The sequence below is a fragment of the Mya arenaria genome, chromosome 12 (genome assembly GCF_026914265.1).
Source record: "Mya arenaria isolate MELC-2E11 chromosome 12, ASM2691426v1".
Classification (NCBI taxonomy): domain Eukaryota; kingdom Metazoa; phylum Mollusca; class Bivalvia; order Myida; family Myidae; genus Mya; species Mya arenaria.
In genome coordinates, this window is record NC_069133.1 from 13,220,970 (window position 1) to 13,247,395 (window position 26,426).

Below are 26,426 nucleotides of genomic sequence, written 5' to 3' on the forward strand. Positions count from 1 at the left end.
TCTTCCTCGTTAAACGATGTTCTGTTTGTTATGTAATGTATTTGTTTTTCTTTGACGTTGAATGTCTCTCGCCTATAGTATGGAGGTTTTATCCTTGGGAAATGAAACACGATCTTGTTTGAGTATTGGGCTACATTATATGTCCCTGAAGTTTCATTTTTTAGTCGACGAGGCCCTTTTGTGCTAACCTAAAGGTTCATAAATCATGAATGACATATCAAGGATAGACCAAGAAATGAAAATGAAGCCAATGACACTGTCTAGTCGAAAGAGTTTTAGCTTTTACCAAGGCAACGGGAACATTCTCTGGAAACGGACTTAGTCTTATCATTTGAAACATCTTGTAAAAGTGAGCTCACATATAAGTTTAAAGTGGGTGTATGTTTGTTTAAGCATTTAAAAAGCTTATTCCATGCTTTTATAGGTTTAATCCAGTTTCCAGATAATTTTCCACGTGAATACCTTTTCCCATACAATACGGTTTTGACCGTTCGATTCAAGTTTTTGATTTTGAGCGGTCATCTGGGTTTCCATACTTTTCAATGTCATTGAGACAAAAACCAATTTATGTGTAATATTATACCAAAAACAATTGGTCGCTTTTTAATATCTATATCTGCAAATCTATTAAGTAACTGTGATCTAACAACTTGTTGTTGCATTTCAATAAAATAGTAAGATATTGGTGTCCGATATATTTAGAGAAGGGCGTGAAACTGTCAGGAAAAATGGTCATTTTGATTAGAATGTGCACACTTCTTAATTGGTTCTCCTGTCATTTTATTATATATTTACGAGGACTTTAAACCTGCTTACATATCTTTACACGCGGCTCTTATTCAAGAAATGGTATGGAGCTACTTGTCATCTGCAATTTACAAATGTTTCAGAAAATCTACTAGAAAACATAACGGAAAGTTAAAAAATCAAATTTGGAATTACATAAGGCTTACCGTGTACATTATCATGCTCCATTATATCACATTCACATTTAGGTAAAAGATATTGGTTTTCCTTTAATACATGAAAGTCATTGTACTAGAATTCTAAGGCGTGAATTGAAATTCTGGCAGTTGACATGAGGATAAGACATTTTAAAAATTACTATAACGGAGGATATTCCTGTGTGTGTATTGCGTCCAAAATCAAATCACGACTAATGTTCCAAAGTTAATTCATGATTTGTTTCTGTCACCGATAAATTCTTTGGAATGTCTAAATGTTGACAGTCCTTAGTTTGTTGTACTTATTTGCCTCAATACGGCAATGCTTACGAGTGTAGTGGGCTTCAAAACAGAAATAGTCATTTGTTCAAACGCACAGCGGAAACAATATTTGTCTTACTTTTTCTGTTTACATTACTCTTTACTGTCCGACACAATTGTGACACAATGGCCCCAGCCAATATTAATTCATCGCTGTTAAGGTCATCATTCCGTTCTTACGCTACTAAGTGGCCAATATGCCAAAGCGTTTATTTTCACTGGAGCATTATTACCGTTACCGGCAGGTGTCTGTAAGATATTCTGAGAATAGACGGAACAGTTAATCGCTTTAGTTTATGCTAAGAATGGCCCCAAAGACTTGAATAATAATTATCGAAGGATCTGCCTTTTGCTAAACTCATACGTAACTTGGTACCATCGAAGATCAATCGGCTACGGCTAAGATCAACCGTTAATGGCTATTTTAAGTACTGTCCAGAATTATTTTTCTTACCTTGTTTACTAAAATCCTATTAAAGTTTGGTCTAGTGAATTTTGACGTCACTGAAACTATTGATTGACAAACTCCTTTTCGTGGCGATAGCCAGTAAACTACTTTGGTTATTTCACGTGCGATTAAATGTAGCATGTGATATCGTTAAACTATTAAGGGGAATTAGAAACACTTCTAAATGTTCAACTACAATTGGGGCCAATTAGGGAGTATAAAACCTTATTTCGAGAGTTCGAGAAGTAGTCTGCTTCTTGTCAGGATTCTGATGGTATACCTGGTTAAGATCTGAGAGTCAGCTTGCTCTCGTGTAATAGTACAAAATAATTGACAATTAATAAATAAATTATTGCTAACAATAAACTTGGTTTCATCGGACGTGGTTGTTTTTTACTGTATAAATATACGATTGAATGTAAAGGACGCGGTTTGGAGTAAGGGTGCTACACAATGAAAGTACACTCAAACGTGTTGCCGATAAAAGCTTCGAAAAATAAATTCGACTAGACAGTGCCATGGGCTTCATTTTCATTTTTCATTAGTCATCTCTCCTAGATATGTTATTCATGCATCATTTACCTCTAGGTTAGTACAAAGAGGCCCCGTCGAATAAAGATTGAAACGTCAGGGACAATTACGGTAGCTCGAGATTGTGTTTTAATCCCCAAGGATAATACCCTCATACTTTAAGCCAGAAACATTCAATTTCACAGAAAAACAAATGCATTACACAACAAACAAAATCTCTTAGACGTTTTGGAAAGTCAACTCCTTCAGGAAACTGACCAAACATCTTCCAAACGTGTTCTTATAGCTAATGAAGGACGACTATTTTGTACTTAATGTGTGATAGGAAGTAAGTTTCTGTATTTTACATTCTTTTTAATTACCTTCTGCTTAAAATCGGCATTTTCCCTGATAAAGCTTTCATATGAATATTTCCTTTGCAAATAGGAACATCCGGATCGATTTCTATTTATATTTCGATGAATGAATTCCACGGTAATCAGACTTCCCAAATCCTCCACGTTCCGCTACATTTAACACGCTTTTTGTTATTTTGACATGATAGTTATCTACGAACGGATAGCTTTCTTGGTCTTGAGCATAAGGGATTACCGAGAACATTGTATTCCAAAGGCTTTGATTATTAATTAGTCTGCTGTTTCCTCCTCGATCATAAAGTAAAGTCACTTGTTTCCGTTCAGTAGGTTTGTGTTAAAAAATAGTCTGTGCTGCAATGGTCGCTCTTTAATATGCAATTATTAAAGTACATTAGGTAAATGTGTTGTTTAATCGTGAAATTGGTTTAATTTAAACAGAAACAAATATTGATGATAATGCATTTAACACAAAATGGCACATTGTTTTTACAAACTTCAATAGTTTAAATGTCCAGAAACAACATCCGTATATATATGATATAGTTCATTTGAACTCAAACTTATTAGCGGCAGCACAATAGTTCAATTCGTATGTTAGCAAATGTCGTGTCTTGTTTAAATTCAATTCGAAAATGTTGCTATACTGTTTGTAGATATTTTGACCAGGTTATCATTTTTATTGCAAAAAACATCTTACTATTGAGCTGTTATTCGATAAGATCGTGCAATTATAAAGACTATTTACGTGATGGGTAGATATTAGGAGGGGTGAGTGACTGGCATTAGACTGTTAGTAAAATGACCGACTTGATAGGAACATATGACTTAATTACCTCTACCTGTCAGTTTATGACAGATGTTTGAGGACCGAAACTATGCTTTTATGTTTTTTTAATGTGACTGGCATTCCTGAAATGATATAAGTCTACTTGTCAGTTGCAATTTACAAATATCTCTAAAATCAACCAAAAACATACCATTTAAAAACGTCAAAACAGCTAAGGTCAAAATACATTTGACTAACAGTGTATTTATTATACGGATATCATATCTTCCCACGAGTAGACTTATATGGACATTTCCATTTTTCAGATTACATTATTTTATGGTGGTTTAGTATGTGTACTGTTTATTGACATGACACTATGGTGATATTATTCTTGGAATTGATACACAGATAATTAAATGTTATATACGTTTTACATCGTACAGCTAGTGCGGCAAACGTGTCGTTACATCAATTCAACTCGATGTAATATACAGATTATTCTGGTAAGAATTAAGCCATTTTATTCGCAGACACGGTTTGTTTGACAGCCTTAGGGGAAGTTCAAATTGCTTATAAACACCACCTGGTTTGCTATTAATTCAAGAATGTCTGATCTCTTCATTTCAATAAATCAGAAGAGGCCAGTTTGAAAGTAATTTGTTCCTGAAATAAATCATCTAAATCACATTTCAAAGTTTATTCACGGTAAGATTTTGTATCATCGATCAATTCCATAAACTGTTTACAAATGTCGTCAGGTCAGGGACAACGGCACATATCGACATCCGTGTGCGACTAAACATATTTTAATTTTGAATATTTGACTATTCACCTGATTTTACTGTATTGTTGATGTATTTATATATTTATTTCAACAAAATAAATTGAAACGAAACAACTTTCACTTTTTATGTTTACACGATGAATACTTTTATCACATGTTTAGACTGATATGATGATACAGAATGCGTAGTCTTTGGAAAATGACAAGGGCCCGAATACAGCGACAATTTCATTTTTAGTGAAACTTTACCAAACTTTAAATGTTCCCTACTAAACATATCACAACAGGTGGAAAATTCACTATCACGTTTTCTTAAACGTTGAATTTTGATTTTGTAATTTTTAATATAATCATTGCTGCATAAATGCATCCTTATTTCGAAATGGATGTTGAAAGAATCAAAATGAGACTTTATGTTGCTGAATGCGATATGCTGGAGACTTTACATGATATAGAAGTTATTTATGTTGGACGGTAGTTAGGTGTTGAGTGAAGACCCTTTTTGTACACTAGAGTGTCGAACGCTGACTTACAGTCGTTTGGAGTTTGGCCTTTGTCGAGCGAGAGTTGGAAAAGTTTCGTTTCGCCCGGTGACAGATCGTTAGCGGGGTAGTTTTAGGAGACTTGCATGAATCTTGTCAGGGCCTCTGGCCTTGTGTGGTTTCAGGTTCTGAAGTAGTTTCTTAACTAGTACTGTGATGATGGTGGGTCTATTAAAGGAATGAAGCTGAGTCGTAAAATGTCATGTTAGTATGGTCTTCGCCAAAGAATACGTAATACGTCAACACAAATCTGTGCACATATAAATATGTATAGTACGGTACAGTTCAATTTCTGTGATATGGCTACGCTAAATATGAAAGACAAATACACAACTATGCGTTAAAAGGTAAAATAATACTCTAATGTAAGTGTAAATAATAATAATACTGTATTTCGTTTTGTATCTGTTAAGGCAAAAAGCAGATTTTAATAAGATTCCCTGATAAACGTAGTAAAGGGGTTATTTTGATGATTTATCATTTTATGACAAACTTTCGTAGAAATTTAGTTACAAAAGTTTTTTTGCAAGCTTTCTGTTTTAATATCTTCAAATAAAAACCAACTTCAACTTAATTGAACACTTATTATTAGAGTTGTTTTTATTTGTATTGACTTACTTTATATTTTTGGTTTTCAAAACTTATTGTTTTATTACGTGAAAATTGACGAAAAGAGTTCGTAAAGATCGAAATTGATTAAACAAGATTCAGTTGTTAATAAAAATGCAAAGTGATGAAATTTTTTCAATGACAAGGACAGGCATGACCAGATAAATTGAACATATTCACTGATACCTCTTTTACAGTGAATACATATCCTCAGATTGAGATACATACTGAATACGTAATACTTAATAAAGAATGCAGATATTTTGGTGTTATACCGGTTTGTAAAAAAGTATTAAATAACATTTTATAAAGACGTTGCAGATAAAAATTATACAACAAACAGCTTAACATATTGAGCCAATGGGAAAGCAAACATGTTCAAATTTAGTGTGCACTGTTTTATTGAAACTGACCCGCTGGTAAATAAAAACCTTCTAATGGAAAATGCGTGTTATGTGTTGAACTTTCTGAATGTGAAACATTCAACAGGAAACAATACATGGCACACCCATTGAAATATAAAATGATACAATGTTGAGTGTTTAATTCACAGATATTTATTTGAAAATATATTGATATTGATACAGGCTATTGGTGACAAAGCTTGCGTCAGTATCTTTACCAGACATTTACGCAAAAACAGGCTCATTCCAAGACAAGAAATAAAAAAGTTGTCAAAAATATTAATCTGTGAGAGTGCAGCTTTAAGTTCTCGACTCTCTAAAGGTTTCAAGTATTCGAAGAGAATGCGATAAACCATCAGCAAAACTACAAGGACAAGCCCAGTAGGCATAATTAAAACAACCAAACAAACCCAGTTACAAGGCAAAGACCAAAACGACAAAGACATAGAGACACACATCACTTACACCAATATAAACACCACAGACATACCAAATACTGACCAAAAGTTTGACATAGAGGTATGGCAGTAAACCATAGGATCCACTGGGTTAACGGTGACAAACACCAACCTTCAATCTATTCGAACGACTTGAACTCGATCCGCGCTTGGTAGAATATGGAGCTTTCACACAGGTGAAAGTGGAAAAATGCTTTTCTGATGCGTTTGTGTGAATACGTTATTGAGATGAATCGTTCATCTCTATGTTTTACGAACACTAAATTGTAGACTTAATATTTTCTACGTGTCTTGCAAAACATATCATTGCTCCCCATGCACACAATGATTTTCATCGTACTTGTGGGGCTAGATAAACTTATATCATTGACGTTTTGATAATGGATCAGTACCAAAAGAAAAAAAAATGTAGCTAAATCGGGCGCAATGAACAGACTGTAATGCGTAATATCATCCATGTATTGATGCCTGACAACAGTTTACTATATAGAGGGTGGGTGATAACATGCAAATAAGAATAGTAAAACATCCCTTGAACGAATTATTTCAACGGCATTGTTTATCAGTAGTAAGAAACATATCACTCAGACGTAAATTTACATTCCATTTGGTCCTTTTAGCTTTTGTGATTGTGATGATGTCAATGCTGTTTTTAAAAAGAAGTATAGAAATGCCAAAAAGTAAGATTATTGACACTGTTACTTTTTATGGATTAAGCATTTGTTGCAATTTTAATAAATATAATGAGAATGATGACTTGTTATAAAAGACACAATTATTAATATGTTTTTATATCCAGTCGTTTTAATTCCGTTATATCTCCAGTAAGAAACAACGCAAAAACACTAAAAAATGACATTACCACGATTTAATAGCGTGATGATTTTGTTATTTGCTCATGGTGTCATTTTTGGTCTAAAAAAGTGTCGGACTTGTTTAGAATGTTTAAGTGAAATCAAGACGAAATAACAAGTTTATCTCTGATCATTTAGACGGAAAATGAAAAAGACAACAAAAAATCAATAACACCTAATACACTTCCTTTCATTTAAATTAGAAATAAACGTATGACTTGTTTAATATGACCAATGAAACAATAGTGTAATTAAGAAAACAAATGTTTATAAGATTGGCAGGTGAACTTCTTTGTGTAGCGTAATGCTACTGATCCCTTAACTTTCGTGATAGTTCTTTAAGTTCACAACCAAAAATTGTTCCAGGGTTTAAGTCTTTATTTTACAATGTTCTTTCTAAGTATCATACAGTATAAAAGTCTATTTCATGCCCAAAACCTAACTCTAACTATCTTTCCAACATACCTTCATATATACTTTACTGCATAACTCTTGACAGGCGTGCATAGGAAACCCATTAAATTTCTTGTTATACTAGTATACGAAAAGAACGTATTTTCTTTGTATTTTACAGTCATGAACTGTCAAGCTAATTGGACTAATAGCCAGCGGCTATCACGACCTGTCAACAGCTAGGCATAGGCAATTTACCTAAATATTTACATTTGATAATAAACTTTGAAGTCTACTATTGATTTTTTGTTATTACTTTAAAGTGTTTTATACGTAACCTAATACGTTACGTGGCACTTTAACGTGTTCTATACTTAACTACGTTACATGACATTTGATCTATGATTTTTAAACAGTGTAATTATCTTCAAGACATTCGTGTTTCTGCTGAGGTATCATCAACATGTAACGCTCCTGGAATGTTTTATTTGAGTTAGCACTCACGGTGCAATCTATGACAGACAAACGTCGAAAAACAAAGAACCTAAAGGAGGAAATTAAATGTCAAATGATCAAGATTTGTTTGACACATTGCAACCGAAACGAAAAAGCAGACGATCAATCCGATATCAATGTATATGCTAAACTTCATGCAGTGTCGAACAAACTGTAGCATAAGGTTGATCTTGGAAATTTTGGTTCGTTTCAAATAAGCCCGTTTTATCTGATGTATTGCCAATGGTGTCAGTTCATTCGTTAAACATATTTCAATAACGTCCTTCTATGAACAAGCTAAAATAGTGGCTGTAGTCCAGGTGGTCAAGAGTGCTATTAATTTTATCAACATATATACTTTTTATCAACATACATGTCGGGTGATGAGATTCCGACACCCTTTCTTATCAAAATGTTGACACTGCCGTAACAAGTACGTCTGCTATCAGTCCAACAACCCAACCATAGCCCAAACATTTATTATCAATGAAATTGTAAGTCTTTAATAAACTGTGACTATCTTTGCTTATCCCTTTTGTATTTCTTGCATTATTTACAAAAAAAATGTAATAACGATTGCATAATTGTAGCATTTATTTAACAGATGAACTAAGATTTTGAGCGAATTTTTTCGATGGTAAAACCTCAAAAAACTTTGAATTCCGGTTTAAAATTAACAATTGAAGACAACATCATACGGTAACAGCACATCAACCAAATGGTCAATTTACACCAGCATCTTTATAAAACTAGTCAAAATCTACCGTTTCACGGTAATGTTTCAGCAAATGTCAGAACTATCAGGACACAATAAATAGAACATTTACAATTCCTGCACGAACGAGAATCGCATTATACACTTCACTGCTATTTGTGTTATATCGGGCTAAACATGTACCGCGAAAGTGCAGTTACGTAGGCGTTACGATCAAATGAAATTGTTTGAGTTTGTTATTGTTATCACTCAGGGAATCCTACAATGTGTCTTCTTCCTCAAGAAAAATAACAACAAATGAAATTGAATCATTTTTCAATACTTGTATTTAATATTTATACTCTTCTTTTGTTTGTAAGTGTTGTTTGACTGTGTCATACATGTTCAATAAGTGTCTTTGTATCAAATGTTAGATATCCACTTGAAATATGGATTCTCGGAATTAAATTCTCCAGACCGTCCTTCATTACCAAAAAGAATGAACAAATGTCGAAAACAATGGTGCTAATGAAGGATACCGAGTTTAATTTTAAAGAAATGTGCAAAGTACGGTATTGCCGCCTTATGAGACGATAGTAGATCGCAGTAAATATTTTAGCATTTACCAATCATTAAATATTTTTGCGTTTTTACAGCTAAAAAATACACGGTTAAAATTGGTAATAGTAATTAATATTTATATTTGTTTGTTCATGTGTATGCATTGTTTTTGAATAAGAGTGTCACTTTAAGCTTTTGGAACGGTGCTGATTCAACGGTGATACTTGGCGACCACCACCTGAGTGTATTCGAATTATCATCACACCGATAGAACCGAAAAACCGAAAGAACGATTTAATGTTAACACATTGTTTCCCCTTTCAATACAATACACTTCTTTGATTTCTAGCCGCACGACATATTTAAACAACCACGGATAATTTGTAGTTCAGGCAATGTCACTGTTTTCAAATAAAGCAATTGCAAGAAAGGATATTCCTGTCGTGCAAAGCCACGCGGTTTGATAAAAATAGACATCCGACATGGATAATCGGCAAGTACCGACCCAGACGACACATTAATCCAGGATGGAATCAGTGCTTACTAAGACTTTAAATGAATGCCAGAGATCACACCAGGCTGTTCCGTAATACCAAACCTGATTGTTCATCTGAAAAGCAATACTGAATTACATAACAATTCCACCAAACATCACACTTGCAAATGTCAAAAGGTCAATCATGTAGCTTGTCATTGTCCATAAAGGTAATTCCTCAGCCACTACTGCTACACTTAAACGTTTTCTAAGATCGGTGATGAATGAGAACAACCCCGACAATGCGTTGACTTGTCGGTAAAGAGATGTACTCCTTTGTGTCCGTGGAACCTTCAAACATATTCCGAACACTTTTACAATCCCCTCACTATTGCAGTGTTTTTTTTTTGTTGCAGAATACAACAAATTGTTATTTCGTAGATTAATCGCTTGGATAACTTAAGTGTAAAAATAAAACAAGAGACTAACGCGGCATATCTGTTCAAGCTTCCTGTGCACGTCTTATCTCCCAAACGTTTTAAACGATTAATGCGTATCACTTCTATCCCCTTCCACCTATACTTCGCTAAGTACACACACTCTAACTGTTCATTGATGTTTTCCATACAATAATCTCAAGTACATTCAAATTATTCAAAATATACCAAATATGATATGTCAGTATTGTGACTGTGTTTCAACTATTTTGTACCCGAGGAAAATTGGTTATAGACTTGTTTAAAGTATATATGACATTCGTAAATTAGAGTATCCATGTAAAATTAAAAGTGTGTTACACAAGGATTTTTTTTAAGATTGTAAAATTTACAATGCAATGAAACACTTGTCATGGCAATATTACGACATTTGAAATTGATCACTCAATATGTGATCGGATATTTAATTTGTATTCTACTGTTATATAGTTATTATTTCACTGATTTAGTTTATCCATGTGCTCTTTATGACTTAATATATGGTTTAACTGAATTCTCAACATGTGAATGAAAAATTGATATAATGGATAGTTATATATATTTATTGGATCAATCTTAAATATATTTTTATGCTTATATTTTGGATGTTTAAAGATATGTTAGAAAACAAACGTTTTTCTTTATTTGTTTTGTTTAACTATTTTCTCTTCTCAAAGTAATAATCTTAGATATAACTATAAATCATTCAACGTAAATAATAGATGCATGTAATAATAATATATTTTTATGAAGCTAGCAAACAATATATTTAAAGCAAATGAGCTACTGAGCGTGTTTCTGTAGTTGTTCACATAAGTGTTAAACACGAGGTTTTAAGAGTTTGTATCTTAAGAACAAACTGAAATATAATAAATCACTGATGTCGCCAAAGATAATAATTGACGAATATCACATGTCTTCCGACAAACGGATAATGCAAAGACAAACATCCATCATCTGGTTTCAGCCCGAACGAAAAAAGTATATTTAGTTAGCACGTGACCACAGGTCGGATTCTTTTTATCCGAACCGGAAACACTTGATAGATAGTTTGATTCTTTTTGGCACATGCAAAATAACTTATTCCCAGAAACAATATTTTATTGGTTATAAATAATTGCATACATGCCATTTAATTGACGCTTTCATTTTATACGTGTTGTTTATGAACAACATAAAATTTACGTTTTGAAACAATTATTTTTCATGTCATCAGAATGGTAGTAAAGCTATGTGGTGTCAAACATGTTGTTGTATTAAATATTTAACCACATGTGTTTTTAAACAGAACAGGTCCACATTTTATTTTAACTGTATTTTGCTATTTAATCACTTCTTTGATTCCTTGCTCAATAGATTAATTGCTCATTTTCTGCTTTTTTTTAAACTTATACTCCGATACTTAGCTATCTTTTATTTAAATACCATATATCACGGTTTCTTTACTGTCAGCTTGTCATTCATTTATTGAATTTATGCTCGATTTTGAATTGTATAAGTTTACGATAACAACTTCGATGTGTACATTCAATATCTAGAAATATTGTGTGTTTTAATATAGCACGAAGTTAAGTAAAAGGTTAAGGCGTTTCAAATCATTTTGGCCTCGTAAATGATACACAAATGGAATATGTCATCATATCATTCGGCGCAAGTGCCTATAATATTGATTGTACTCTTTGGCAGTTTAGGTCTCCGTATTTCATATATGATTGTATAAAACACTGCATGGTGGTTATTTTGTTGACAATGGGCAGACTTGAGACTCATTTATTACCTAATATTATTCGAAGGCAAGACTTCTGTGATGTTAGACTGACAAGAATGAAATTGGGCTTTGGTTAAAAAAAGGAAATTCCTATCTATTTCGAACAAACAACATTTAGTATGTGGAACAGAAGCAAACGTAGTTGAAGACAAATTTATTATCCTCAACCTGTTCAACGTTCTGAAGATGGGCATTGTTTGTCATTTTATTTGCCCGAATTACCTTGCTCGTTCTTGTGTGGTCAAAAGTTGTGTATTGCGTTTCACTAAATATTTTCCTTTCTGGTGTATATTTTGCCTTTGCGTCTGTTTAATTTTGGTTTTACCTTGCATGTCACCGTGGATATTATTAATCAAAATGGCTTGACAATTACTTTTCTGAATAAAATGCCTGTTTAAGTGTGCACATGCTGACCATTTACTCAAGATCGGTGAATTTGTTAAGACGACATCGATGGCAAGAACAAAAGAATAACGCTTATTTATATCACATGCAATTCATTCTTGAGAACAGGTTTTTCGGGTTCTTTTTCTTTAATTATTTTGTGGTGTAACTTTTTTTGAATCCGTGCGATCATTTATGTTTAACCATATATCTGAATAATGGAGAACATTACTTGGTTCAAACGAATCGCAGAACAATGCAAAGGGAATAACCATATATAACTGCAATGAAATTCCTGGAATCTGCTTCATTTTCATAGTTCAAACATGTTTGAGTTGCTCCGGACTAAAGGTGGTATTAAAGTTCAATACCTAATCATGATTGAAATTTTTGAAATCTCTTGCGTGGCATTTTTCTAAAATTAATCTACTGTTTAAAAGGACAGCTGGTATTACGTCTATTGAAATATTGTGACTTTCTTCTACAACAATGCGTTCGTGTATATATATCATGAAGCCGATGTTAATCAACGTCCGTTTATTGCAAACTGAAAAGAAAACAATTGGTACATTTACGTCATGAGCTGAATGGTTCCTATATAGCGTAAATATACAAAATGTTCGATATGTTCTGACAGTTAGTTTCTTGCTTGTGCGCTTAACAAAGTTTAATTCTACAAAAAAAGATACAAAACTTATGAAGAATTAAAACAACGTCAATCGTAAACCCAACGTACTCGAGACAATTCCTTATAACTTTCAGGAGCTTGCTGTATTCGTTTCTTCGTCGTCAACATATAAACAATTGTATTATGTTCCGGAAGATGTATCATAAATACATTTAGAGAAAATAGAATGTTATTCAGAGCGCTATTTAATTTCGATCGTCGTCGGTCGATAATTGATACAAGGGCCCGGACATTAAAAACATTCAAATTGAGACCAACAATCCCTTAGAACTAAGGATGGATCTTTGACGATGCATACATTCAAATTCCGCATCCCAGTGTTTGGCTGAATTACTCAAACTAAAGGACTCGACTCGATACACTCGTTTTTAGAATGAAATGCCCAATGCCACCTGGACAAATCCAGTCCGATTGCAAAATGTGTTTCCTCATTTCCTCCCGTACAACCTTCGTCACATTTTTTATATCGTACATACAAGGCACATTTTCTAATCAATTGTATTTCCTATTCTCGAGTGTTCAGGCAAATATGCAAAATAATTGTTTGTGTTTTAAATACTTCCCTTACAACGTAATTATAGTAACCTTATTTGATTTACAATGACTGGCTTAATACTGTTTTGTGACTAATGGCAAGGTCAAAAGTCGATGCAGTTCAATATATTAAAAGGATTTACGCGCTTGAAAGCGTTCATACTGATGTATTTATCAATACAATGAACAGCCGCAACTTAACCGCGACGTTGCGATTCTCTTGAATATATAATATAATATTCAATTGGAATTTGATGCTTTTTAAATAATTGCCTTTAACTACAAGTTATGTATATCTCTAGGACATGAAAGCGTTACGTGTTCCTTTTAAGATAAGGATACCTGTTCAATGCATGTAATCTAACGTTTATTTCAACATTTTTATAGCTGTGGAATTTAATGTGTAATCGTTAGCATGTTTGCGGACTCTTAAGTATTCACAATTTGTATTCCTTGAACGAAAATTCCTTGTTTCAAAAACCTGTTGGAAGAAATATATAAAACATATATATAATTCACATAAGTTCTTGCAGGAAAGACAGAACATATTAACATGACAATATCTTAATCAATCAACATTACATAATTTGAATTTCGTAATGTTTAAAGTTGTTTGCGGTATCGGCGCAACATGTAATCATTTACACTTAACAAAACGCGTAATTTGACAGTGTCGATTTTTTCCCATGAAAGTCATTTTGGAAGTCTGAACAATAAATTTAATGGATGTTTTATTTACGTGCGTATGTGTTTCGAAACAAATTGGAAATTTTAGTAAGCCTTTCATTCCAAGATGCGTATGCGATAAAATGCATATTTTAAGTTATTATTATTGTGTGTGATATAATTATTTCTGTTTCAGAGCGTTTATAAGTTCATCGCATTAATAACGTTTAATGCATTTTTGAAAAATGTTATGGGAAATTAAATTCTAGTTTTTGTAAACTAATTTCCATTTGCCTGCTCTTCATTCCGCTTTGAATGACAGTGATATAGATTAAAATGTAATGTACTATGAGAATACCTTTTCAACGAGTATGTTTAAAATAGTGACAAATATGTGTGCAAATAGGTACTTTGTTAACAATTGATCTAAGTTACAAAATCTACACTAAAAGTGTGCTTTGTATTACATTGCAACACCATACTGTTTTTCTATTGTCTTCATGTATAATCATCCTTTGCTGAAGTTGGTGTACGTACTACAAACCTAGACTACCAATACAGTCGGCGATCCGACAAAGTAGACAAAGGATATAAAATTGAGAAATTTGACGTCTCAAACGATTTTAAATAAATTGGGTTTAATATAGCAACCGTAATTCATTATTTTTTGGCACCTTGTTCAATAGATGAATTGCCCATTTGCTGCTTTATTTAAAATTTTAATTTATGACGAACACTTTTCCTAATACCACGGACACTGTGGATGAAATCGACTAAATATCCGATTATGAGTTTTTTATGTTTTCATTCAAAACCGTTTTAGGAAATCTTTGAATAACAGCATGATTAGTAACAAACTACATGATTGTCTATCTAGCTTGAGCGGATGTAATGGTCGGTCTAATTGTTAAGTATTCCAGAACAGAATCGGTTTGGGGATGAACAATCAAGTTTGGTATTACTGAACCACCTGGTATGATATCTCCCACTCTTTCGACGCCTTAGGAAGTTCGGCTATATTTTATAACGATGCATAATATCTATGGATCGTTACTAGGCGATTATTGACCCTATAGCCTGTCTATACCGGATGACGCCCTGCAGAGTGTCCATTCTGAATACATCCATGTGACTAAGCTCGGCTGGAAAGTCCTTCTGCACAATTGCTTTATGGAAAGCAGTCACTCCTCCTGGCATACCGAGAGACCAGTGCATATTCGAAATTCTCATATATGGTGTCATTCTATAAAAATGACATTCGTGTATCTTCAAATATACCTTCCCGCTACAATTTAAAGAAAAATAATTGATAGTAGACCCAATGTGTTAGCATCAAATCGGTTATCCGGTACCAGCGGAGTGATGACTTGACGAACACAAACCGCAGTTGTATGACCAAGCTGGGGTTGCCAAGTGCTACCGTATAAATCAACATGATTCCGAAGGAGGAGGAAGATACACGCACAAACAAAAGTTTGTTCGTTTTGTTAACCACTTTGTCATAAAGCCATGATGATCACAGTGAGCTTTAACATCAACAATACAACCATCATTAAGATAATATCATCCACTTCATGCACTTTTTGTCATGCTAGTAGTATATTACAAGACAACCTTTCGAGCGCTTAGTGATGACATTAAATATTTTGGTTTCGGGCAAGAGAAGTTTACAAAAATATACATAAATATATATATATATATATATATATATATATATATATATATATATATATATATATATATATATATATGTCTGGAATGCCATGTTTCTCATAACAATTATATTTCAAATCCGTTATAAATAACAATAGCCATTTTGTGGACTTTTCAAGAGACAAAAGGTTTTGGAGATTCTTAAAGATGACTTGTTTAATATAATCTCATGTACTTAGTATCGTAAGAAAAGTAACTTTCAAAACGTGTTTTAATTGCAATTGAAGGACATAACATATACTTCTTTTTTGATCTAGTTCAAGGTTTAGAAATTAGTTAAACGTCTTTTCCAGACGTTCTACAGTATGATACATTCAATGGAAAGCATCACAATGTCTAAGTAAGACTGTTAAACATGAAGTATGTATGTTTTACATTCAGGCTTTTTCTCGATGTAAAACAACGCGAAGACAATGTTCATAAAAAATCCGTTTCCATAACCATGTTTCCAGCAGAACTTAAATAAAGAGTTTTTATTGCTATATTTCTTTCTCATGAAGGAAAAAACATTACTGAATCGTATGTATAACCAGAACAACTGCAATTAATATCATACAATTTTGCAAAGAATGTATAAACTTTATTTTCAATCTTTTAAAAATGTCAATTTATTAAAGAATATTGATCACAAAATCAGCAAGGATGACCCACTGTCAAAGGAAATATATTCAAGCAATTTCATGGTCGTATTTTTAACCGTTCTTGAGTTATTGTTCAGATAAGATTTAAAAACAAACGTTAGTTTTGACCGTCAGCGTTGACATATTGACTCCCAAGTCAATAGAGGTAATATACTAGTCAATGGCAATCTACAATAAGAGATTCTTAGTCGTACGTCGATCCGTTCTTGCGTAATCACACGGACAAATGTTTAAAAGACTGTTAAAGACTGAAGAATAGTCTGCGAGGTTACAATTATTATATTGCAGCACGCGTCGCTGTCATTTCCACAGTCAGTAAATCTGAAAAAAATAAGGTTTAAAGTGTAATGATTGCTACGATTCTCACAAGCAGTGAGGTTGTACAATATGCCACCTTGTTGACAATTTTATCGGGAGCCTACCTAAAATATATTAATTGTTATGAATTGCTTTATTTCATTCCCTGCAGAAAATTGAAATATTTTAAAGTGTTTTGGCTTATAAATTTTCTTTTCAGAACCTCAGATGTGTGCCAGCTAACATGTCTGATGTTGCTTGTCGTGTTGCCAACAGTGTGCCTATGCTATTTTAGTGTATATCAATGGTTTCATCTCATTTTTTAGAATTTTTGCATGCCTGGTTCTTTGTTACGAAAACGGACACTTAAGATTAATAGCCCGTATATGCATTAATGGTACGCAAAACCATTTTGTATTGCATTTCAAAATCAACATTAAATGTTAAACATATTGCTTATTGAAATGTTAACAGTGGGGGTCTAGGATTCAAAGATAATTCATTCAAAAAAGGCTTGAACCATCTGTTTATCAAGTGGAAATATTTATTCCAGAAAAGAAATTGTCTTGCTGATGGACCGTTTGAAGCAAGTAATCCAGAGCAAGCGCTTCATATATGTTTGGAGAGGTAAGTTTGTAATATTTGATCGCAAAGGTTTAGAAAACATGTTTAAATTTGGTTATATTGTAATTCAGTAACAACTATGTTTCTTCAAACACATTGAGTTTTTCTAGAAAATACTAAGTTTGGAAATAAGAAGCGAGTGCGCAAACCACTTCGCTGACCAGACAACCATATTTTTTTACCATACAATATTAAGCTAAATCTTTTCATCGATATCGAGTAAAGCGGCTGCTTGTCCGTGATGGTTATTTGCAATTCGTAAAAGTATATCTGACACTAACTAGTCCATTGTGGCCACATTATATATCGACTTTTGTCTGCCATGGATTGCACAATGAATGCTGAATCCATTTGTACATTTCAGGAATATTACATTTTGGAGTTCAGTCTGCCTTATCTCATAATACCTCGCAACCCTTTTTCGAGAGACAGCAACTTATGCAAACATCAAGCCTACTCAATAATATTTATACAAAATATGTTTAATTGGCTCTGGTGTTTTTCGTTCTCTTCAATACCATGAAACACTTTGCTCTCAAATAACAGTAGTTTTGCACTAATCACACTGTACAAATATATTATTAGGCCATTCTATTCCAAAGCCAAGGCAACGTATAGCATATAAGGCACCATTATGCCTGTAAAATCACATTTTTGTTCACCGGCCTCTTCCAAATTTTAATTTAGAATGTGCCATTTTCGTCCTTTTAATTTATGGCTGATTTTGATCAGAAGAAAGTCGTTTGGTAAGGATCACTTTTTAAGCAATGACGTGCTGAATTTCAAATAAATTAACATGTTACACAAAAGACGATTCAGAACAAACCCTATCGATTGATATACGTTTGGACGATTTGTTTGTTTGTAGACGTACTTGCAATGACAAAGTCATCGCTATGATATTGACGGGCTCTCTGGATCGCGATGCATGATACGTCTGTTTTAAATATATGTTGGCGATAACAAGATACTGCACGAATTCTGTTATTTATTTATGTATTTAGTTCCTAGTTAGAATAAGCTGTAATAGTATTTCAGAAATGAACAGACACCATGATTTCTGATACAATTGGCAGATAAAAAATCTTAAAGGAAAATGACTAATGAAAAACAAATTTAGCTCCCTTATTTGTTAAAGAAACTTTGATTTTTTTTCCTAAATACGCACTCACATACTTTTTTTGTTCTCAGAAGGCCGGGGTTTTGAGTCAGACATAAGTATCCGGATGCCTTTTTACATTATGACAGATCATCCTCTTTTCATAACGCCCTTTATAACTACATTTTTTGTCTCTAGATACCGACTTGTTCTCGTTATATTGTGGAAGCTTTTTCATGAAATGCAAATATGATATCAGCTGATCTAATCAAACACGAAAGATGAAATTCATTCTGAATTGCTGTATCAAGGATATTTTTGTCGACACGTCGGAAACTTATGGCTTCGCTTCAATAGTTCTATATTGTAAAACATAGGTCTTCCTTGCTATATCTGTTCTTTGAATAAAAGATGAAACATTGATGAAAAGACATATGATATTCCACTCTCCATTGGATGGCATTATTGTTCAAGGACAAACACTTTCGAATAAGGTTAAATGGTACGTGCATCAATGTTAACAGAAACGTCTTTTGAAACTTATTTCCATTTTGTGTTTTGAAACTCGTTCAACAATATACTACACACACACTGTTTCCGTTTAGCTTATCCACAAGGTGCGGAGTGAACCTCTTTGCTGTTAGTTTATGGTATAGATGTATTGCGACGTTACTTCATTTAAAATAAACCTAATATGACGACACTCTAAAGATTTGAGGCAATTACATGTTATATTGCAAAATAAAACGGTGGGAGCAATTATGATGGAAGAAACGAACAAGCGTTTTGGTGTATCTTTTGCGGTGTGTATGCTAAATATAGTACCCGGAAATGTAAAGTCAACTGTTTGCCGAAAATTGAAAATTGAGAGGAAATCGTACATTTGGTACTGATTTGTACAACATTTATATTTTTGGTTGCTAAAGGTTCAAATAAATATTGTTGTTATTGTTGTTGACATATCACGGAGATGATACAATGGGACATGTTAAACGGATGCCTGCCATCATAGAATCATCAATGACCTTCTCATTCCGTAATTAACTTTAGAAAGTGATTTAGGTGATTTGATTTTGGACGCAATTAGAGTCGAACTGGCATCTACAGATTAACTGAAATGAAGCGATCATATATCAGGAATTCAAAGCAATCCTGGTGGTACGCACTAGCACTTTCGGTGTCCACTGAGGCTGTCAAACAAACGTGGTCTGCGAAGCATATCCTCTGATCGTTTGGAACGTCCATGTAAGAATATATCGTAGTGATCAATAAAACGCTATCTGTGTAAAAAATGTATTAAATGTTATACTATAGTGATTAAAATAAATGTTACGACACTTTTGCTGATTAAGCTGCACATTCTCGCACATGTACTCTAACTAATGACGCATGTATCGAATTTTGTTGATAAAAAAGTATCGCATGGACATGATTAAAATTGGGTATTAATGTCATATCAGCATCGATAGTATTCCCTTAAAGTTACAAAGTATGCCTTAAAAGATAGAAAGATTAATTTGTTGTCTGAAAGGAAAACAAATTTATTTGTAAACGAAACCTAAAAGCAGATATGATATATATGAATATATGTATATCGTAAGCCTTATGTAGTTCTAGCCTGGGTGTTGTTACTTTCCTTGATGTTTTTTTTGTCGTCTCAAATGTATCATTAACTGATATGGAGAAGCAATCGAGTCGAGTATTCATCCAGCCATTATTATGACAGTTTGACTCAACAAACTTCCTTTTTCTTAACAGCTTTTAATTGTCCGCACGTTCATTGCTTTCATATAATGGCACAATATTGCGTGATTCTCCTTAATCGCAGGAATTGTCAATATGATCATTTTAAAGAAATGTTGCCAGCAAATTAGTTTTTCACATAATATATAATGATAATATTATGTCCTCGGTCTGGAAGCGCAATTTGCCCATCTGTCTGAAATGAAACATGAAATGTAATACAATTTATCCTTCCGCTTCAGGAACACATCTGAACAACGTTTGTTCACCTACTTGAATTTATACGCTGAGTTTGAGTTCAAAGCATTTACATACTGAAACTTGTGAAGGTTTTCAAGAGCACAGCTACTCCAAGTGGTCCATGTTCGATACTAAGTTCTTTTTCTTTAAATGAAACGCAATGACACTCTGTTAGAACACAGAGGGATCAATTTTTGTTTGCATAATATTTCAAATGCATTGCTTTTTGTCAACGTAACATGTAAAGACATTGCAAAATACTTTGTTTCGGGACGAAAAGCAACTGAAAAAAGAAGATTGACTCTACCCCATGAACACGGAGGAATAAGCAGACCAATTAAGTAGCAAAACAAATTAAATGCAGCGATCTGTGATCAACAGTATGTCCTAGACAAAGAATGGTACCCGTTTGAGGATTACTATCCTTTGCAGAAAACAAAAATCTTGTTTATTGATTGAGGAACGTTGAAAATATTTGAAAAGTGAATATTTATGATTATGTAAGCTTTGAATTTATTTTATCATTCTTAAACTCATCTTATATGAGATATAAAATACAAAATTATAATTTTGTTTTAGATAAAACCACACTGTAAAAGATTTTGATATGATTAGTCGCTTATGTGAAAAACCCAGATATATTTCTATAATGTGTTTGTTGTACTGTGACTTTGAAAGTTTCTCGTTGAGTGTCTGTTTGGCTGTCTGTTCAAAACTTCCCCAATATATTTGTTGCGTTTGCTGAAATAGTGTAAGAAGGTAAAGAATAATTAATGTCACATTTTAGAATAAAATAGTAAGCAAACAAAAGAAAATATTTATCAAAATTTGTTGTGCTACAAACAAAAATCTGTTCTGTTTTACAAGTAACCTAAGAACTTGATGTTTTGCGAGTACAAATAAATGGACACTGCACTTGTTAGCTTTACAAAGTTCCTGCCAATATTCAAACGAGAGAATAATCCAACGAGAGGAGCTTAGATGAAATGAGCACACATAATTACTCTGTGGTTTGATGGTCATAAGCACTTTTATGAACCTTTATGAATTTGTTGCAGAAGACGAGATTAAATCCTCAGCTGTACACTCCAAAAAGATCTAACCATCACTAAAGTTGTCGTCATGATTATCTTGATTGTGATACTAGATAGAAATTGTCATTTGTTAACGTAAGTATCTTTGGAAAATTAGCAACGAAAAGTTATTGTCTATGTGCGACGAATCAGTATAAAATGGCTTGCATACGGAGGTGTAAAGTGTTTTTATGCGATTGGTAAACATTTGATAATATTAAATTTAAACTACTTTACAAGAACCTTATAAATTATTTTCGCAGTTAATTTTTCAGCATCAATTGCGTAAAACTGACAAAAGTGTGTATCGTGCTACGGAATCACGCACGTGCGTCAAATCAGTTGAATGATAATTATTGTGAATATTTGCAAAAATAATCGCTGCATAAAATGAAATGGTCCATTTTAGCCACTTACGTATTAAAGTGACGTTAATGAAGCAGTTCATTGTAATTTAAATCTTTATCCGCTCGCGCAAAATTTTGTTTGTGATATTTAAAAGCCTGTGTAATTCGCTATCTCGATGTTATTTTAGCGTTTGCATTTTAATGGACAGAAATAATTACGCTAGCCCATCCCCTGTAAAAGTTACGTCAACTAATCTTATATGTCATGTTAGCCTCACATTAAACCTAAAGACGCTGCATTTCTTTTTTTCCTGATGAAAAAATGTTTGCTGAACAATCTAATAACTGTAAAAAATGTAATTACTCTTTCTGTTGACACACCAAATTACCGAACATCTCAATAATAACTCGGATTCTTCGGTTAGGATTAATTTTTGGCTGCCTTTCATACATTTAGGAAATTGGATTATTCATTCATGGCAGATTTAAACTTACAGCACTGCTTTTATATAGGACAACAATACCGTTTCGTTTCATTAGACCAATCGCACATTATAATTTTCCCTAGTTCGTACATCTCATAAAAAATGCGTAAAAAAGGTATTTTAAGATTGTAATCTTGTACAGAGAAAACCTCTGCAAAATCCCTTCACTAAATCGAGGTTTATTCGTATCTAGGATTAAGGCATTGGTTAACACTTGCACGTAGAAGCGAATAAAGGTATGAGAATGCATGATTATAATTTTAAACAATAATGATGAAAAACAAAAGGATGTCGCCTTTACTCGAGTGTTTTTATAAGAACTTTAGACTTCTATTTCATTTTATTTTGTAGCTCTTTTTTCGGCAAGGAAAATAGGCTAACATAATAATGTTTGTGTCATAAGTGTCTCGAACGTCTCTTGATCCCACAAGATCAGGCCTACATGTTATACTGATGTACTTCTAATGTTGTTTCGGTTTAATCTATGTTACCTGTATTTGTTTTCGCTCTCCCTTTATTCTACTAAAACGTTATTTTATCTTCATAGTTTGATATAAAAAATACCATCAATTTTGGCCGATTCTTGTATTCGCAGAAAATCTAGTAGTTCAAGTTCTGAAACATCTTAGCCGTTTTTAAATATTAGATTTTAACCCTTGTAAATCATTTAAATTCAAGAACTTAAAAATACATTTTTGATCTATATTGGAAACAAAGCTTATAAAACTAATAGTTATAAAGTAAGTGATTGCACAACAAAATCCTCATTTTCCCATTGTAACATACTAAAAAGTCCGGATCAAACGCAAATTATCATTGGATGTACTGTCGGTTACTGTAAAGACCGATATACGACAGACTGTTTTTCACTCCAAAGTTTCCTTAACAACCAGGACCCAAAATGCCTTAAAGACATTTTCAAAAAAAGAACTACATAAGAAACAAAGGCCGGTACATACTGAGGATTGCATATCGGGTTTGCTACAGAATGAAATAGCAACTAATGTATCAAAAATAGTATCTTAACACAGACTGTCCACGTTATACAGCAGTCGTGAATATTGGACAAAGCGAAAATTACCCAATTTAAACAGATTTTCAGGAAATAAGAAATATGTGAGTTCAATTGACTAGCTGGGTCCTGAATGATCAATTACTTTCAAAAGGGCTTAAAAGTATCTACATTGTAGAAAAACCAAAACTTTCATCTGCAACCGAACCTTTTGTTGCAACAGCCATTCACAAAGGTAGCAGCGTGTGCATCAATCGACATCCCAGTCCACTTCTGGAAACATACTCGAGGAAACCAGGAAAGGCCCGTAACAGGCATTTAAGAATCTAAGAAAAGCACAGGAACACCACCAATGCACAGCCAAAATGAAACGCATAAAGAACGGTCGTATGCGACGGCATCAAAATTAAGTCCTTAATCGCGTTTGCAGACAAGCACAAGTATCCCGGTCCGAATGAGTGCCAGAGCTAATGATTCAACAGAACAGTCCATCTTTTTATGGTAGGAAAAACAATGGGTATAAATACAAATTATGTTCAAACATTTGGCTACTGAACTTGTTTCTGTAGATTTTCATGTAGGTATTGACAGAAGATCCATCTGAAGAGCCTGTTATTCAAAGTGTTCCATCTTATCCTACGCGCAGGTATCATATCCGAGGACTCTCATGGAAAACAAACAGGTCGGGGACACTAAATTTCTTCTCAGTTAGAGGTGTACATTTCACCGAGTAGTCGGCGAGAAAGGTATGATGAAACTAACGTCTACTTTGTTCTCTAAACGTCCTTGAGTCAGATGTTAGGTACCAATGTTGTGCGTGTTCGAGATAAATTGCTTCGGACAGTCAATAAGCAAGACGATTTCTTCAATGAAAAGCTTAACAACAAATAGACGGTTCAAGCCTCATCTCACGATTTCATGATCTTTATGCCATAGCAAAAACACAATTAACGGTCCGATAAGAATAATTTAGAACTTATCATATTGATTCTGAAATGTTATTATGCAAGATTGATTTTTTTTCTCAATCACGGACTGACCTGCGACCAAGTATCTCTATTGGCTGATTTCAACTGACCAGTTTATGACCATTGTTTTGGAGGTCAGTATGTCAATGCTGAAGATCACAACCAACGTTTGTTTTAAATATTTGTTTTCCGCGCAAAAACTAAATAATGGTTTTGCCTAGGATCATGAAACTGCCTTGAAAGTCGATCCTCCTTAATGTTGTTGTGAGCACTAGGCTAAGTATAACGATTTACAAGCTTATGATATCCTTTCCGAGCAATTATTCGATATCAAATAGGCCATGGCCCATAAACTTCTACAAACAGGTTGCTTTTGTATCGGTCAATAGGTTAAAGGTAAAGATCACGTTCAACAGTTTATAATGATGATGTCGAGGCATTGACTCAAAACGTTATTGGACTAGGACCATAAAACGCCATGTTCAATTGACCACTGGGGTACACTTCTTGTCTCTGTAGATTCAATTTTTTTCAATAAATGTATTGGTGTTAAACGATAACGCCAGGACATTTTATATGATTACGTCTGACTCACCTAATTCACGTATAATTAAGGCCTAAATAATATTAGAGATATACCGATTGTGTATTACAGTTTAATATGACAATGATATGATTAATAAACAACAACTATATATATTTTTCGGACGATTTTGTGCATCGTATTATTTACTACTAATTTCATATTTATTGCACGTCATAATGTGTACGCTTGTTGATTTCGTTGTGTTATTTTTATAACGATAATGTTTGAAAAATTGCTAGTGTTTGTATGTGGAAAACGTTTCGCTACGTTATGCTCCGCTGGAATGGTCAAGCAAAACATCATCCGAGTTTGAGCCAGTAATCGCCCAGTACCGATTCAGATGTTTATGCATAAATTTAGATGACGTTGAAAAATGCCAGAGGTCAAACAGGCGGGTCCGTAATTTCAAACCTGCTTATTCATCTAAAAACTAATACTAAAAGGCATAGCAACTCAACCGAACATCATATCCGCTAAGGTTAGAGGGACAATTATGTACTTTGTTACGTTAGCAAATATAATTTCTATACCATTGCTGCTATAAATAAAATATTTCCTTAATTGGTGATGAACGAAACATAGCAAGAACCACGCCGATCAGGAGATGTTTTGTAACGTTATAAATGTCCTCTACTGTGTTAGTGGTAATAGCAAACATGTGTCCTGTTTGATCATAACTCAGATTTGAGATCGACAAATTATACGTAAAGCCACTGCGGATGACGCATGTGACACCCTCATCGCCACCGAGAAGCTGTCCGTTTTTAAGGCGTACGACAACCACTGGGTAACCTGCAGCGTGCTTATGTAAGTGTTTTAACCTGGTGAAAACCTTATCAAATAGCAATATGTGAATTTGCTCATCCCTATAACGACGATAAGTAAGACAAGCAATTTGTGTATCGTGCACATAAACAATAAAATAGCGTAAATTGATTCATTTTGTTTTTTACAAAACTATTACTCAGTGGTTTATTACCTTGGAATTAATGAAAAAAAACATGTTTTGATAAGCAAATTCCTCTTGCTTCTGATTATATCATTGATATGAATCTTCATTTAACCAATCAATTATTCACTTCCCTTGTTATTGCAGTTGATTTGTGCAGAAAACGACATATTGTTATTTTACAAGCAAAAAGCGAGCACAATTAGCAATCAAGTATTCTTTCAAGTTTTCTTTCACCCGGATCACTAGAGAGAAAGATAAATCAAAATATGATAGCACGCAACTCTGTTTAAGCTAGCTGTGCCCTTTTTATTTGTCATTTGTTTCTTCTTCATTTTTTAACGAAATAAAATTACAACACAACTGTTCCAAAATTAAATCAAATCCTTCGAATATGCATATTATGAGAGATGAGATAATATAAAACTAACATGGCTAGCAATTAGGGGTTTATTGATATCAAATATTCGCCTAGTACCGGTCTAAATTTCTTTA